Source organism: Nomascus leucogenys, chromosome 5 (genome assembly GCF_006542625.1).
Source record: "Nomascus leucogenys isolate Asia chromosome 5, Asia_NLE_v1, whole genome shotgun sequence".
NCBI lineage: Eukaryota > Metazoa > Chordata > Mammalia > Primates > Hylobatidae > Nomascus > Nomascus leucogenys.
In genome coordinates, this window is record NC_044385.1 from 38,187,063 (window position 1) to 38,202,050 (window position 14,988).

Consider the following 14,988-nt stretch of genomic DNA (forward strand, 5'->3'; position numbering starts at 1 on the left):
AGAGGTTGCAGTGAGCCGAGATCATGCCATTGCATTCCAGCCTGGGTGACAGAGCGGGACTCCCTCTCAAAAAAAAAAAGAAAAAAAACCCTTCTGCATTCCCCTGCCTTAGCATCTATCACTCACACCTTGTAATTTTTCATCCGTCTGCCTTCTGCACTGGACTGTGAATTCCTTAAGGACAAAGACCACATCTGCTAGTCCTTACACTACCAATATTCAGCATAGTGTATGACACATAGCAGGTGCTCAATAAATATTGAACAGAGGAATGAATGAATTAATTAATTAATTAAACAACCTCACTTCTCACACTATTCCCAATTTGTCCCATCTCACCTTTGTTCTCAGGCTGCACTCTGAATATGATGGCAAAAGATGGAGAGAAAGAATTGTAAAGAGGGAGAGCCCAGTTCAGAAACCAAACACTGCTAGGGCCCATTCTCAGGCCACCATGGGGGTGCTGCTTCTGTTGTCAGTGGGCTTATCCAGTAACCAGTCCCACTGGTAACACCATGCCTGGAACAGAGTAGGCACTTGAAGATGTCTGTTGAATTTAATTTAGAGCAGGGTTAGGGTTTCTTAAAAAGATGTAATGGGCTGGCCGGGCACAGTGGCTCACGCCTGTAATCTCAGCACTTTGGGAGGCCGAGGCGGGTGGATCACGAGGTCAGGAGATCGAGACCATCCTGGCTAACACGATGAAACCCCGTCTCTACTAAAAATACAAAAAATTAGCTGGGTGTGTTGGTGGGCACCTGTAGTCCCAGGTACTTGGGAGGCTGAGGCAGGAGAATGGCGTGAACCCAGGAGGCGGAGCTTGCAGTGAGCGGAGATCGCGCCACCGCACTCCAGCCTGGGCGACGGAGCCAGACTCCGTCTCAAAAAAAAAAAAAAAAAAGAAGATGTAATGGACTAAATCATCAAAACAAATGTAAAATGGTATGCTTTTCACTGATTTTACGTAGCAGGCAGGGATGGGGACCCTGGCAGAGCTGTCTGGATATACATGATATCAAATGAGAATGGTGCTTTCTAGAGCATAATGCAGAATACCATGTGAACAACATCTCTGGCAATGCAGAAGCAAAAATGTTTCCGGTCCAGTGCCAGATATCAGTAGGCATTAAAATATATGTGGAAGGAAAGGCCTGTACAGAATTCAGATTTACCCAATTCGTCTCAAAACCCCCCTGAACAGAGACACTAGCATAAAGCTTTCCCGTACACACCCCACACCCTGCACTGGGTCCACTGGCTTTATGTGAAACTGGCTCGTAAGGGTCTAGGTCTAACTCCTTCCAACAGGATAGAGCTATGAGCTCATATGCAAATGAACTCCAGAGACCTGGTCTACTATTTAAAATTCCCTCTAATCCTGCAACCCTAGGACTTGTTGAAAGACTCATTTCTCACCAAGTAGTTTGAAAGCAGAATGAATAATTCAGAATTGGTGTTTCACGAAACTTGTAGCATTCCTACTGAGCTTGGTACTGATGTATTGAATGAGATTGACTCAGTGTCTGCCCTCATAAAGTCAATCAAATGTGCAATTTCAGGCCAGGCACTGTGGCTTATTCCTACAATCTCAACACTTTGGAAGGCTGAGGTGGGAGGATTGCTTGAGCCCAGGAGTTTAAGACCAGCCTAAGCAGCATAGTGAGACCCTGTTTCTACAAAAAAATAAAATAAAACAATTAGCCGGGTGCAGTGGTGCGTGCTAGGAGTCCCAGCTACTCAGGGTGGGGTGTGGGAAGGCTAAGGTAGGAAGATCACTTGAGCCTGAGAAGTAAAGCTCTCTAGCACAGGCAAGAGTGAGACCCTGTCTTAAAAAAAAAAAAAAAAAAAGGGCCAGGCGCGGTGGCTCATGCCTGTAATCCCAGCACTTTGGGAGGCCGAGGCGGGCGGATCACAAGGTCAGGAGATCGAGACTATCCTGGCCAACATGGTGAAACCCTGTCTCTATTAAAAGTATAAAAATTAGCTGGGCGTGGTGGCGGGTGCCTGTAGTCCCAGCTACTCGGGAGGCTGAGGCAGGAGAATCCCTTGAACCCAGGAGGCGGGGCTTGCAGTGAGCCAAGATGATGCCATTGCACTCTAGCCTGGGCAACAGAGCGAGATGCCATCTCAAAAAAAAAAAAAAAAAAGCAATTTCACAACAATGTAACAAGCTCTATGTCCATGTCTGCATGTCTACATGTCCATGTACCTCCATGTCTGCTACAGATGTGTGCTAAAAGAGTAATAATCATAATAATAAGCTTCATGATGGAGAACCTACAAACTGCTGTGGGATCTCAGAAGAGGGGCACTTAGCCCAGGATGAACCCTCTCCTTTACTGTACTTCTGAGGAAAATGGTGGGTCAGTCAAAATTTGAAAGTACTGTCAGGCCTCTGAGCCCAAGCTAAGCCATCATATCCCCTGTGACCTGCACGTATACATCCAGATGGCCTGAAGCAACTGAAGAGCCACAAAAGAAGTGAAAATAGCCTTAACTGATGACATTCCACCATTGTGATTTATTTCTACCCCAACTGATCAACGTACTTTGTAATCTCCCCACCATTAAGAAGGTTCTTTATAATCTCCCCCACCCTTAAGAAGGTTCTTTGTAATTCTCCCCGCCCTTGAGAATGTACTTTGTGAGATCCAACCCCTGCCCCCAAAACGTTGCTCTTAACTCCACCGCCTATCCCAAAACCTCAAAGAACTAATGATAATCCCACCACCCTTTGCTGACTCTCTTTTCGGACTCAGCCCACCTGCACCCAGGTGAAATAGCCTTGTTGCTCACACAAAGCCTGTTTGGTGGTCTCTTCACACGGACACGTGAGACAAGTACCACTTTAGACCACGGGGAATACAAAATAAAAACCCCTGTTTCTAACTTGAAGCAATGGAAAAATACTAGAGGGCATGGTGCAATGCTGGGCACTCACGCAGAGCCAGGAATAGTGTCTGCTCCCACTGGCCAGACTGAAAAAACCTCAGGTAGACATTCTGAAGGGTGTGAAAGGAAAATAAACCTCAGGACCCCAAAATCACTAAGCCCAGGAAAAAGTCAAGCTGGGAACTATGTCAAGCAAACCTGCCTCCCACTTTATTCCTAAATAAGATAGCTGCAAAGATTAAAAAAAAAAAAACTACATATCTCCTTCACAATTTGCCCACAAGGAAATTCCTTGTGGACCGCAAGACCTTTACCCAAAACAGTTCTGTTGAATTTCACCCTGGCAATGTAAATTGATAGCTCATCTTCACAGGTGGGACAGAAAGTCACCCTCTGCTCACCTGAGACAAAGGCATATCTGATTGCTTCCTCTGCCCTATTGTTAATGTAAAAATGCAGATTCACTGAGCCAGTCTATGTAAAAATGCAGATTCACTGAGCCAGTCTAAATTGTGTATTCAGTGAAAGGCTGAGCTCATTTAAAAGTGGGAATTGAGCTCGTTCAAAAGAATGCAACCTTTTGTTTCTTATCTACCTAAGACCTGGAAGACCCCTCCCCCACCATGGTTGTCCCAGCTTCCAGACACATATTGATTGAGGTCTCATGTCTCCCTAAATGTATAAAAGCAAGCTGTACCCCAACCACCTTGGGCATATGTTGTCAGGACATCCTGAGGCTGTGTCATGGGTGCATCCTTAAACTCAGCAATATAAATTTTCTAAATTGATTGAGACTTGTCTCAGATATGTTGGGTTCACAAAGGTATTGCCCAAGTAGTGGAGAATGCTTAGCTCTGAGTGAAACACTGTTCTGGCACTGCCTAACAAATCTTAAGGACAAGACCTAAAAGGATCAAATTGTTTCCTGGTAACTTCACGGCATACCCCTTTTCTCCTAAAATTACAAGGATATTTATAGGGATACAAAAATAGCTAGCACTAAACAAGGTAAAATTCACAATGCCTTGCATCCCATTACCAGGCATGCAAAGAAGTAGGAAAATATGACCCATAAGGAAGGGAAAAAAAATCCACTGAAACCCACCCAGTAGTGGCACAGATATTAGAATTACTACACTGGGACATTAAGACAGGTTTTGTTTGTTTGTTTGTTTTTTTAGATGGAGTCTCACTCTGTCGCCCAGGCTGGAGTGCAGTGGCGTGATCTTGGCTCACTGCAACCTCTGATTCCGAGGTTCAGGCGATTATCCTACCTCAGCTTCCCGAGCAGCTGGGATTATAGGTGCCTGCCACCACGCCCAGCTAAGTTTTATATTTTTAGTAGAGAGGGGGTTTCACTGTGTTGGCCAGGCTGGTCTCGAACTCTTGACCTCCGGTGATCCGCCCACCTCAGACTCCCAAAGTGCTGGGATTACAGGCATAAACCACCTTGCCTGGTCTAAAATACTTACTATAACTGTGTTCTATATGTTCAAAAAGTTAAATAGAGACATGGAAAATACAAAAAGAATGAAATTGTTATTCTAGAGACGAAAACTGCAATGCCTGAGATGAAAATACACCGGATGGGACTAATGGCAGATTAGACGTTGTGGAAGAAAGGATTCATGAACTTGAACACATAACAAAATTAACAATCCAAAATTAAACACATGGAGAAATAAATAATATTAAAAATAAACCGAGAATCACTGAGCTATAGGATAAATTCAGGCTTCCTAATATATATGCAATTGGAGTCTCTGAAAAGCAGAGGGTGTGGAGGTCAGGAAAAATGTTTAAAGAAATGACTGAAAAATTTTTCAAATTTGAGGAAAACTACAAACTCACAGATCCTAAAAACTCAAGGAACCCCAAGCAGGAAAAAAATAAAAATGAATAAAGAAAACCGTACTATGGCCTATCATAATCAAATTCTCAAAACCAGTAACAAAGAGAAAACCTTACCAGAGAAAAAAAGGTAGCCAGGCGCAGTGGCTCACGCCTGTAATCCCAGCACTTTGGGAGGCCGAGGCGGGTGGATCACGAGGTCAAGAGATCGAGACCATCCTGGCCAACATGGTGAAACTCCGTCTCTACTGAAAATACAAAAATTAGCCGGGCGTGGTGGTGCGTGCCTGTAGTCCCAGCTACTCGGGAGGCTGAGGCAGGAGAATGGCGTGAACCTGGGAGGTGGAGGTTGCAGTGAGCCGAGATCGCGCCACTACACTCCAGCCTGGGCGACAGAGCCAGACTCTGCCTCAAAAAAAAAAAAAAAGAGAAAGAAAGAAAGGAAAAAAAAGGCACATTACCTACAGAGGGAAAAAGATAAGAGTGACAGCAAATTTAATGTTGAGAAGAACAGAAGCAAGAAGAGGGTAAAGCAACATCTTTAAAGTACTGAAAGGAAAAAAACAATCAGCCACCTGAGAATTCTATACTTCATTAAAAATATCTTTCAAAAATGAAGACAAAGTAAGGGCTTTTTAAAGATATGCAACATCTGAAAGAATTCATTCTCAATCTACCTATCCTACAAGAAATGTTGAAGGACATCTTTCAGGCAGAAGGAAATGTTATGAGATGGAAACCTAGATCTACATAAAAGAAAGAAGAGAATAGGGAATTAGGTAACTACATGAGTACATATATAAGATTTTTTTCCTAATATTTAAATCTCTTTAAAAGAGAATTGACTGTTTAAACAAAAATAACATAGTGTGAGATTTATAACATATATATGTTATAGATTATATATATGTTATATATATACTTCTATGGACTGTTCATACTGATGTGAGCTTTGTGGCAGTTAAGATTCTAAAAGCGGCCGGGCGGGGTGGCTCACGCCTGTAATCTCAGCACTTTGGGAGGCTGAGACGGGTGGATCACAAGGTCAGGAGATCGAGACCATCCTGGCTAACCCGGTGAAACCCTGTCTCTACTAAAAATACAAAAAATTAGCCAGGCGTGGTGGCTGGCGCCTGTAGTCCCAGCTACTCGGGAGGTTGAGGCAGGATGGCATGAACCCGGGAGGCAGAGCTTGCAGTGAGCCGAGATCCCGCAACTGCACTCCAGCCTGGGCGACAGAGCGAGACTCCATCACAAAAAAAAAAAAAAAGTAGTATAAACCCTAATACAATCAATAAAATAAAACAAAGTGTGAATGTTAACCATAAAAACATACTAATATATTACTTCTATTATTATTTTTTAAAGCAATAAAAAGGGGTTGGGAGGGGTTGCTAACTTGCTAAAGGATGCAGAACTAGGAATTAATGGAGCAGGAATTCAAACCAAAGCCAATTTCAAAGCTAATGTTATTTTTTCCCACACCAGACTGTCGTGTGTGTGTGTGTGTGTGTGTGTGTGCGTGTGTGTGTATAAACAATTTTTCGGCTCTTAGGTCTGTAGAGAGTTGACGCTCAGAACTTGTGAATACAAAACAACAGATTGTCTTCAGAGTTAAAAGGTGAGATCACCTCATCAGAGCAGAGCTATCCAAGTAAACAAATAAATGGAAAGACATTCAGGCCCAAATGAATTCACACATCTAAGTTCACAGTGGTAAATGCTGTCAATGCACTTCCAAGCAATGTCCAAGGAGTAGGAAGCTGTAGCGTTACAAATTTCTGGTTCTAGTGTGGAGGAAGATTCTAATATTTTCCATCCCATTAGCGAGACCACCTATACTATGACAAGATAAACTCTGTGAAAGGACGGACTTTGTTTTGTTTATTTCTTCATTCCTACGGCCCACAGCAGTGCTGGCTGTATAGTGGTCACTCAATAAATATTTGTGGAATAAATGGTTCCAGAAGGCCATGACTAATAGCATGAATCCATTACACTGGAAATATACATTATTGTTAACTATAGCTACCTACTCTGATATTGAACATTAGAGTTTATTCCCTCTGTCTAACTGGATGTTTGTACCTATTGACCAACCTCTCTTCATCTCCCTGTCCCACATACCTGTCTATAGGCTTTTTAAGTATGCTCCAGGCAACCTTCCCACTTTATACCTAGTCACATCACTTTTTACTAATTTTGTACACAGAACCAAGGGCAAAATGCCAAATCCAAGTGAGGTATCTCCACAGTTTAACATTATGTTAAAAGGAACGTTTTCAGATGATCATACATTTTTCTCATCAAAATGAACTTTTTATTCCTAGTCCCCTTAAAAAGAGAATTGTATATTTAAAAATATATAACACTTACATAGGAAAGAACATTTTTGTGCTTTATGGTACTCTGCTTTCCTGCAAACTGAATTAATGTCAGAATAATTTTAGACTGGAAGAGGAGGAAGAAGAGTTATAAACAGAAAGGGAGGGTCAGGGCTAATATGATCACCTGTCATATCCCAGATATTGTGTAAGGCAGAATCTTCCTTGGACCTCCCAGGAATCCTGCCAAGTAAGTAGTATTGCCCCCATTTTAGAGGTGAGGATAACAAGATTCAGAGAGTTACCACAGCTGGTAACTATCAGAGCTGGGACTCCTACCCAAGTCTTTCTGACTCTACATTTACTGTATTATATTTTCATACTACAACGGAAAGAATATGGTATTTTGCAATATTATGTGAGCTGGTATTTTCTCATTTTGTTTAAGAATAAATTATAAGTGGACAATTTTCTGATTTGTTCAAGGCGCTTCATCTAGAAATAAGTAGAAAGTATATTTTAAAGGTTGGAACTTTGTCTTCAGTTTTACAAGTTCCTTTTCTGCCACCATTAATACATTCTATTTCCTTCGTTGATCCTAAAACAAAATTAACAGGAGATGTTATACCTGTAAATCCTCATGGATGTTGTTAGAGGAACGTTCAGTCAGTAAAGGGTCTGTCTCATATTTCTATTACATTACGTTTGAATCCATTGGGAAGGCCGCTTATTTATTTCTTGTTTTCTCCCATTTGAGTAAAAAAAAAAAAAAAACTGTATTTTTATTGAAAAAGCAAAGTATAATTGCAATATTAATCCATAAAAAGCTGGCATGTTAGCATTCATGCTAATTAGCTCAGACTTGTAACATGCTTTCAAAGCAGGAAGTGTCATACAACTGCTCCTAATGTTATTATTATGTTATGATCCAAACTGTCAGCTAAATGATTGCCAGGGATTCAAAAGAGTTTCCATTTTAAAAATACAATAGCTAGTGGGCAGGGAGGAAAACCACTTTATCTCTATAGAGGTGAGATAATAGATGGATGCAGACATAAACTTATGGGTTACACTTGGCAGGCGTTGGGTATGGCTTGAGTTGTTCCAGGAAAGCAAGCTGCATTTTATTTTCTTTTCCCTCCCCAATTCCCTGAAATCACATAAGGTAGCTACTGAAAAAGCTGTTCTCAATATGTTGTAAGGAAAGTCTGCCAATGCACTTCTTACATTTTAATTACAGTAATGCTATATCCATCTGACATTATCTGAAAGGGAAAGAAATAATGCCAGCATTAATGAGCTCCTACTGTGTGCCAGGCATTTTACATACATTATTTCTTTCCAGACAGACAACAGCCCTTTGAAGTAGGTATTGTTATTTCCGTTTACAGATGTGGTAACCAAGGCTCAGAATAGTTAAGCAATTTACCCAAGGTAATGTAACTTATCATCTTTTCAATTACATCATGCAGTGTTAGGTTAGGTACCAACAGCATCATTCAGACTTACATCTTTTCTTCTCAGCAACCCCCATGGAAAAATTATACCTCTTTCCCAATAGCTCCAGGTGGATGGGTATGGTTGACCAGGCCTGGATCTCATGCCATTCCTGATGCCAGATGGACTCAGTTCCACGAGGGCCACATGAAAAAAGAAGGAATGGTAGCTCCCTAAGCAAAATAAGAGGGCTATTTTCAGAGAGGAGAAAAGGATATCAGGCAGGCAGAATGACAGATGCCCACTATACTGTTCTGTGTTGTATAATTCCCCTGTGTTCCCCCAAGCCTTTAGTACAATCTGTTAACCACTGCAGACTCATGTTAGTGTTACATTGGGCAAATTACTCAACCTCTTTAGACTTCTGATGGTTAAATGACCAATAAAATTATCTCTTCCAGGAGTAAAATTCTTTGATCATGTTTTTATTCATTTCACAGACATTTATTGAACATTGTTATAGGCAAAATAGAAGAATGGGTGTGTTGGAATGCACATGGGTTTATATATGGTTGGCTGGTTAGTTAAGCATGAACCACCATCAAAATATACCCTCTGCCTGACATCCTTACCACTTCCCCTACTTGCAGCCCATCCCCATTCACGGGGCTTCCTCCCTCCTGCTAGAAGGGCTGGTTCTGACTCAGCTCTGGCCTACTGTTGCCATTCTGGAACTCTGGCTCAGAGTTGCTGGATCTTCTGAGTTTTTAAAGAGAAGTCAGAAATAAAGATTAATTTGTGAAAGCCAGTTTAAATTTTTTAAAGACACTGTTGAATCAAACAAACACTTAAATGGGCTACATCTGACCAATTGTGCCGATTGGTCTGCGTCCTTCTCTCGTTCCACAGGTAATGCTTCAGTGTTCTTATTTTCTGATAGATCTGTCTGGCCCACAGTTACCAGCTTCTTCTTTTTTTTTTTTTTTTTTTTGAGACAAGGTCTCACTCTGTCACTCGGGTTGGAATGCAGTGGTGCAATCTTGACTCACTGCAACCTCCACCTCCCACATTCAAGTGATTCTCCTGTCTCAGCCTCCCAAGTAGCTGGGATTACGGGTGCCTGCTACCACGCCCAGCTAATTTTTGTATTTTTAGTAGAGACAGGGTTTTGCCATGTTGGTCAGGCTGGTCTCGAACTCCTGACCTCAGGTGATCCGCCTGCCTCAGCCTCCCAAAGTGTTGGGATTACAGGTATGAGCCACCACACCCAGCCATGAGCTTCTTAAGGGCAGGGAACACGCCTCTGTTCATTGTATCCACAGCACCTAACAGGACACACAGTAGGCATTTAATAATTGTTTGTTGAATGAGTGAAGGAATCAACTGGAAAGAATACTGGACAGAATAGGGCCAGGATTTTAACAATTAAAAACAGAAACCTTACTTTATAAACACACAATCAATGGATACTTTAAATGAGAAAAACCATGGATAGATAAGATTTTAAAAGCAACTGACAGCTTATACCCATTAGGATGGCTACTCTCAAAAAAACAGAAAAATAACAAGTGTTGGATAGACTGTGAAGAGATTACAACTTTTGTGCATTAGTGGCAATGTAAAATAATGCAGCTGCTATGGAAAATAGTATCGTGGTTCCTCAAAAAAATTAAAAATAGAATTACCATATAATCCAGCAATTCCACTTCTGGGTATATGTCCAAAAAATTGAAAGCAAGAACTTAAAGAGATATTTGTGTACCAGTGTTCACAGCAGCATTATTCACAATAATGGTGGAAGGAATCCAATTATCTCTTAATGGATGAAGGGATAAACAAAATGTGGCATATACATACAATGGAATATTATTTAGTCTTAAAAGGAAAGGGAATTCTGACATATGCTTCAATGTGAATAAACCCTGAGAACATTGTGCTAAGTGAAACAGCACAGTCACAAAAGGACAAGTAACGTGTACCACTTATATAAGGTACCTAGTGTTGTCAAACTCCTAGAGACAGAAAATAGAATTATGGTTCAGGGGCAGGAGTAGAGAGAAATGGGGAGTTAGTTTTAATGGTTGCAGAACTTCAGTTTTGTAAGATGAAAAGAATCCTGTGGATGATGGTGATGGTAGCATAACAATGTGAATGTGCTTAATGCCGTTGAACTGTATGCTTAAAATGGATAAAGCTGATACATTTTATGTTATGACTATTTTTTCATAATTAAAAACAAGTAAAAATAAAGACAAGAAATTGGAGCATGATTTTGATAAAAATACAAAACCTCACAGAGAAGGAGAAAATTGTTAACATAAAGTCCCAAAGCCCCTTCCCATTAATGAGGGAGAAATCTATGAAGTTCTAGTGCCTATTTACAGTCTCTACTTTTGGGGGAAATAAAGGGAGACAGAAGGCAAATAACTAAGCTGAGGAAAACAGCTCATTCTGTATTGATTCTAAAGGACTTTTGAAGACTATAAACCTGTGCTGTCTCCCATTTCTATAGCTTATGCATGGTAGAATATATGCATGCACACACAAAAAAAGAATGCATAAGCACAAAACCTAGTCTAGCCCTTCTCTTTATTGTCTAAGTAGTTCCTTTTCTGCAAGAAAAGTCAGCTTTAGAGTAGTCTCCTCACTTAATATCTTTCTAACGAGCCACACCCTCCCTCCTCTGTGACCCTATAGCCACTGTGCATGCTTGTGTTAGAGTGCTCATCGCTCTGAATATCGTCTGTGGCCCTGCCTGAGTCCACACTTGCCTAGGAGCTCCTTGAAAACAAAGACTATGTCTAAGTTATTCATGCTGGCCCTTTGTAGGTGCCCAATCAGTGTTTGGGGAATGGATGACTGACACACCGTCTACATTATGAAGCACATTGTTACCTCCAGAGCGTCAAGATACTCAATTCAATTTCATAAGTGTTTATTGAGCACCCACTATGTGCCAGGCAGTGTTCTGGATGTTTGGGATACACCAATGAATAAAAATGACAAAGTTTCCTACTCTGGTGGACCTTACATTCCTAGCAGAGGGGAAAGGAAATAAAAAAGAGACATAATAATTTAATTATACATTTATTAGAGGTGACTGAGTGCCAGGAAAAAAAATAAAAAGAAAAGGAACAGGCTAAGGAGAGAAGGAGTTTGTGGTGGTTGAGGGCTATAGGTTCTAAATAGGGGATTCAGGGTAGGCCTTATTGGAAAGGTGACATAAGGTCAGCCTTGAAAAGGTGAAGGAGTGGCCGGGCACAGTGGCTCATGTCTGTAATCACAGCACTTTGGGAGGCCGAGGCGGGTGGATCACCTGAGGTCAGGAGTTTGTGACCAGCCTGGCCAACATGATGAAACCTTATGTCTACTAAAAATACAAAAATTAGCTGGGTGTGGTGGCACGCACCTGTAGTCCCAGCTACTCAGGAGGCTGAGGCAGGAGAATTCCTTGAACCCGGGAGGCGGAGGTTGCAGTGAGCCGAGATTGCACCACTGCACTCCAGCCTGGACAAGAGAGTGAGACTCTGTCACAGAAAAGAAAAGAAAAGAAAAGAAAAGAAAAGAAAAGAAAAGAAAAGAAAAGGTGACGGAGTTTGCCAAGCTGATAATGGGAGAAAGATCTCCAAGTGAAAAAGAAACAGCCACTGCAGATTCCAAGCTGGAATGTGCCTGGTGGAGGCCAGGGAGGTGGAGAGAAGTGTGCAACAGTGGGGGCAGTAGGAGAGGAAGACAGACAGGCAACAGGGTCATATGTGGTGGGGCTTTACTGTCATTGTAAGGACATTAGCTTTTGTTCTGAGTGAATCGGGGAGTTATTGTAGGGAGCTAGTGAGATTAAATATAGATTTTAGCAATGTGAGTTCACTGAAATTTACTTTGGATTGCTGTATGTATGGAGAGGTCAGTAATATGATATATGTGATTTTGGGAGGAGGTCTGATTTTTTAAGAAAAAAATCCTACCAACTACAACTGATAATTTTATTAAAATAATTCCTTTTCCCCATGATCATGAATGATCACATCTTTATCAATGTCAACTGGTTTCAGCTGCCTGACTTATTTCCCTTTTATTTATACTGCATTTCTTTCCATTATAAGGTTTCATTTGAACACTCAATCAACTGCTGGAGAAATAGACTCACTGCTATAACATTACCCATTCATTTAAAACTTGAATTTTCACTCCATTGAGAGGTCCTAAGACTATAGCTGTGTGCTAGTTACTATGCTGGATAGCCACTGAGGTGAACGAGACCCTGTCATCACTGCTAAGGAGTTCATGCTCAATATATAAACTATTTATCATCAATGCAACAAGACAAATGCTGTGTGAGAGAGGTCGGTACTTGGCAGCGTGGAGGTCTTATGGGGCACAGTTAACTCTGTGCGTATTAGGAAAGTGACCTCTTGTGCACTGCCTCTCATCATCTCAGCCCACCTTTTACTCTAGCTATTGCCATGGCAACAAGCTTCACACAAGTGCAAACTGACAGCACTGTGCATCTCTCCCTTCCTGCACCAGGGCTCCTCAGGCTCATGAACAACCTGGAAAAACGAAGGTGTTAATGTTCCATGAGGCAACTGATGACCAATGGGGAGCAGGAGCTGGTGAATGAATGTTCCCTTCATCCATCCTGCAGGTAACAGTTCTGAAGTCCATCCTTTGCAGATCCTCAAGTGGTCCATGTTGGGTGGAGCTCCAGTGGCCCACAGAAGGGAACAACTCAGTATTTATTTTATATTGACTCTCTCCCCTTCACTGTTTCACTCTTTTCTGGTCTTCCTCCATAAGCCTTGGGATCACTTCCTAAATAAATCATGATCTTCAAGCCCTATCTCAGGTTCTGCTTTCCTGGGGAAGTCCCAAACTAAGACAGTAATGCTTGACCTGGGTTTTGAAAGTTGAGCGTGAGTTTTTTAAGTGGAGAAATAGAGATAGAAAAAGAACATTCCAGGCAAAGGGAGAAACATGAGCAAAGGTCAGTGGGCATGAACGGTACAGAATGTGTTTAGGGATTAGCAGTAATATACTGTGGCTGAAGCATGGGGTATACAGAGAGTCTGAGGAGGAGATTACTGGTGGGAAGGTTTGTTGGTTGAGAAACACCTATTAGATATACTGAGCTAAGAATACTGGAAAAATGTTCACCCAAAATTATGTTTGTTGTTTGCTTTCCTCTCGAGCTTCTACATTGTTCTTCATCTCTGGGAAATCAGTGACCCATGGACTAGACAATAACTTTGAGCCATACAGTCAAAATAAAATGGAATATTTAAGTGAAAGATCAGGTTCTGGAAAATAAAACTGCTCATAGCTGCATATTATCTACCAGTGAGTAAAACAAATTTACTACCACCATCTTAGTGTGACTGAAAGAGGGGGATCCTTAAAAATTTCAAGGAAATAAAGAAAAGTAAATGGAAATGGATTGTGTAATATTCGCTACTATTGATTAAATTTATAAAATGGCTGTGCATTTTTATTGTTTTATTATTGCAAACAAAAAATTTTTTAAGGGCTTTTGTATAATCATTCCTTACTTCACTATCTTATTTACTCTTAAGGACTTAACTGCAAATATTCTTGCAAGGAGGGTGTGCTTTTGGGTTTGAAAGGGAATTTCAAACTTCTTTATTTTAGCATTGTCTGTCTCTTGTCTTATGTAATAACCACCATATTTAATCAAACCTAAATTCCATTGTGATGGATAGTAAGTGACTCCATTATTTTATGTGCCCCTAAAAGAGAAAAAAGCTCTGCCAATTACATTTTGACACGGTGTCAATTGTAAGATGCATCCTGGTTCCAGAGATGTGAGAAAATATGTAGCTTAAAGTTATTTCTCCCACCTGATTATGGGTTCTGAAGGCAGGGATCCGACTTTTTCAACTTTGGCTCTTTCTAACACTTGGTACAATTCTTCATACATATATGATTCATATGTGTTCAACAAATATTTGTTGAATTAAACTAAACAGGTCTGTATTAGTCTGCTCTTGCATTGTAATAAAGAGCTACCTGAGACTGGATAATTTATGAAGAAAAGTGGTTTCATTGGCTCACATTTCCACAGGCAGTATAGGGAACATGGATGAGGAGGCCTCAGGAAACTTACAATCAGGGCGGAAAGTGAAACAGAAGCAGGCACGTCTTACGTGGCTGCAGTAGGAGGAAGGTGGGGGTGGGAAGGTGCTGCACACTTTTAAACAACCAGATCTCTTGATAATTCAGTCAACAGCCTGAGAACAGCACCCGGGAGGGAGGGATGGCATTAAACCATTAGAAACTGCCCCTATGATCCAGTCACCTCCCACCAGGCCCCACCTCCAACACTGAGGATTACAATTGAACATGAGATTTAGGTGGGGACACAGACCACATCCAAGCCACATCAAGGTCTCTATCTTTACCTATTTTGACACAGCTCCTAATATCCTACCTCAGACATAGGACATTTCATAGGATGAGAATTTTATCA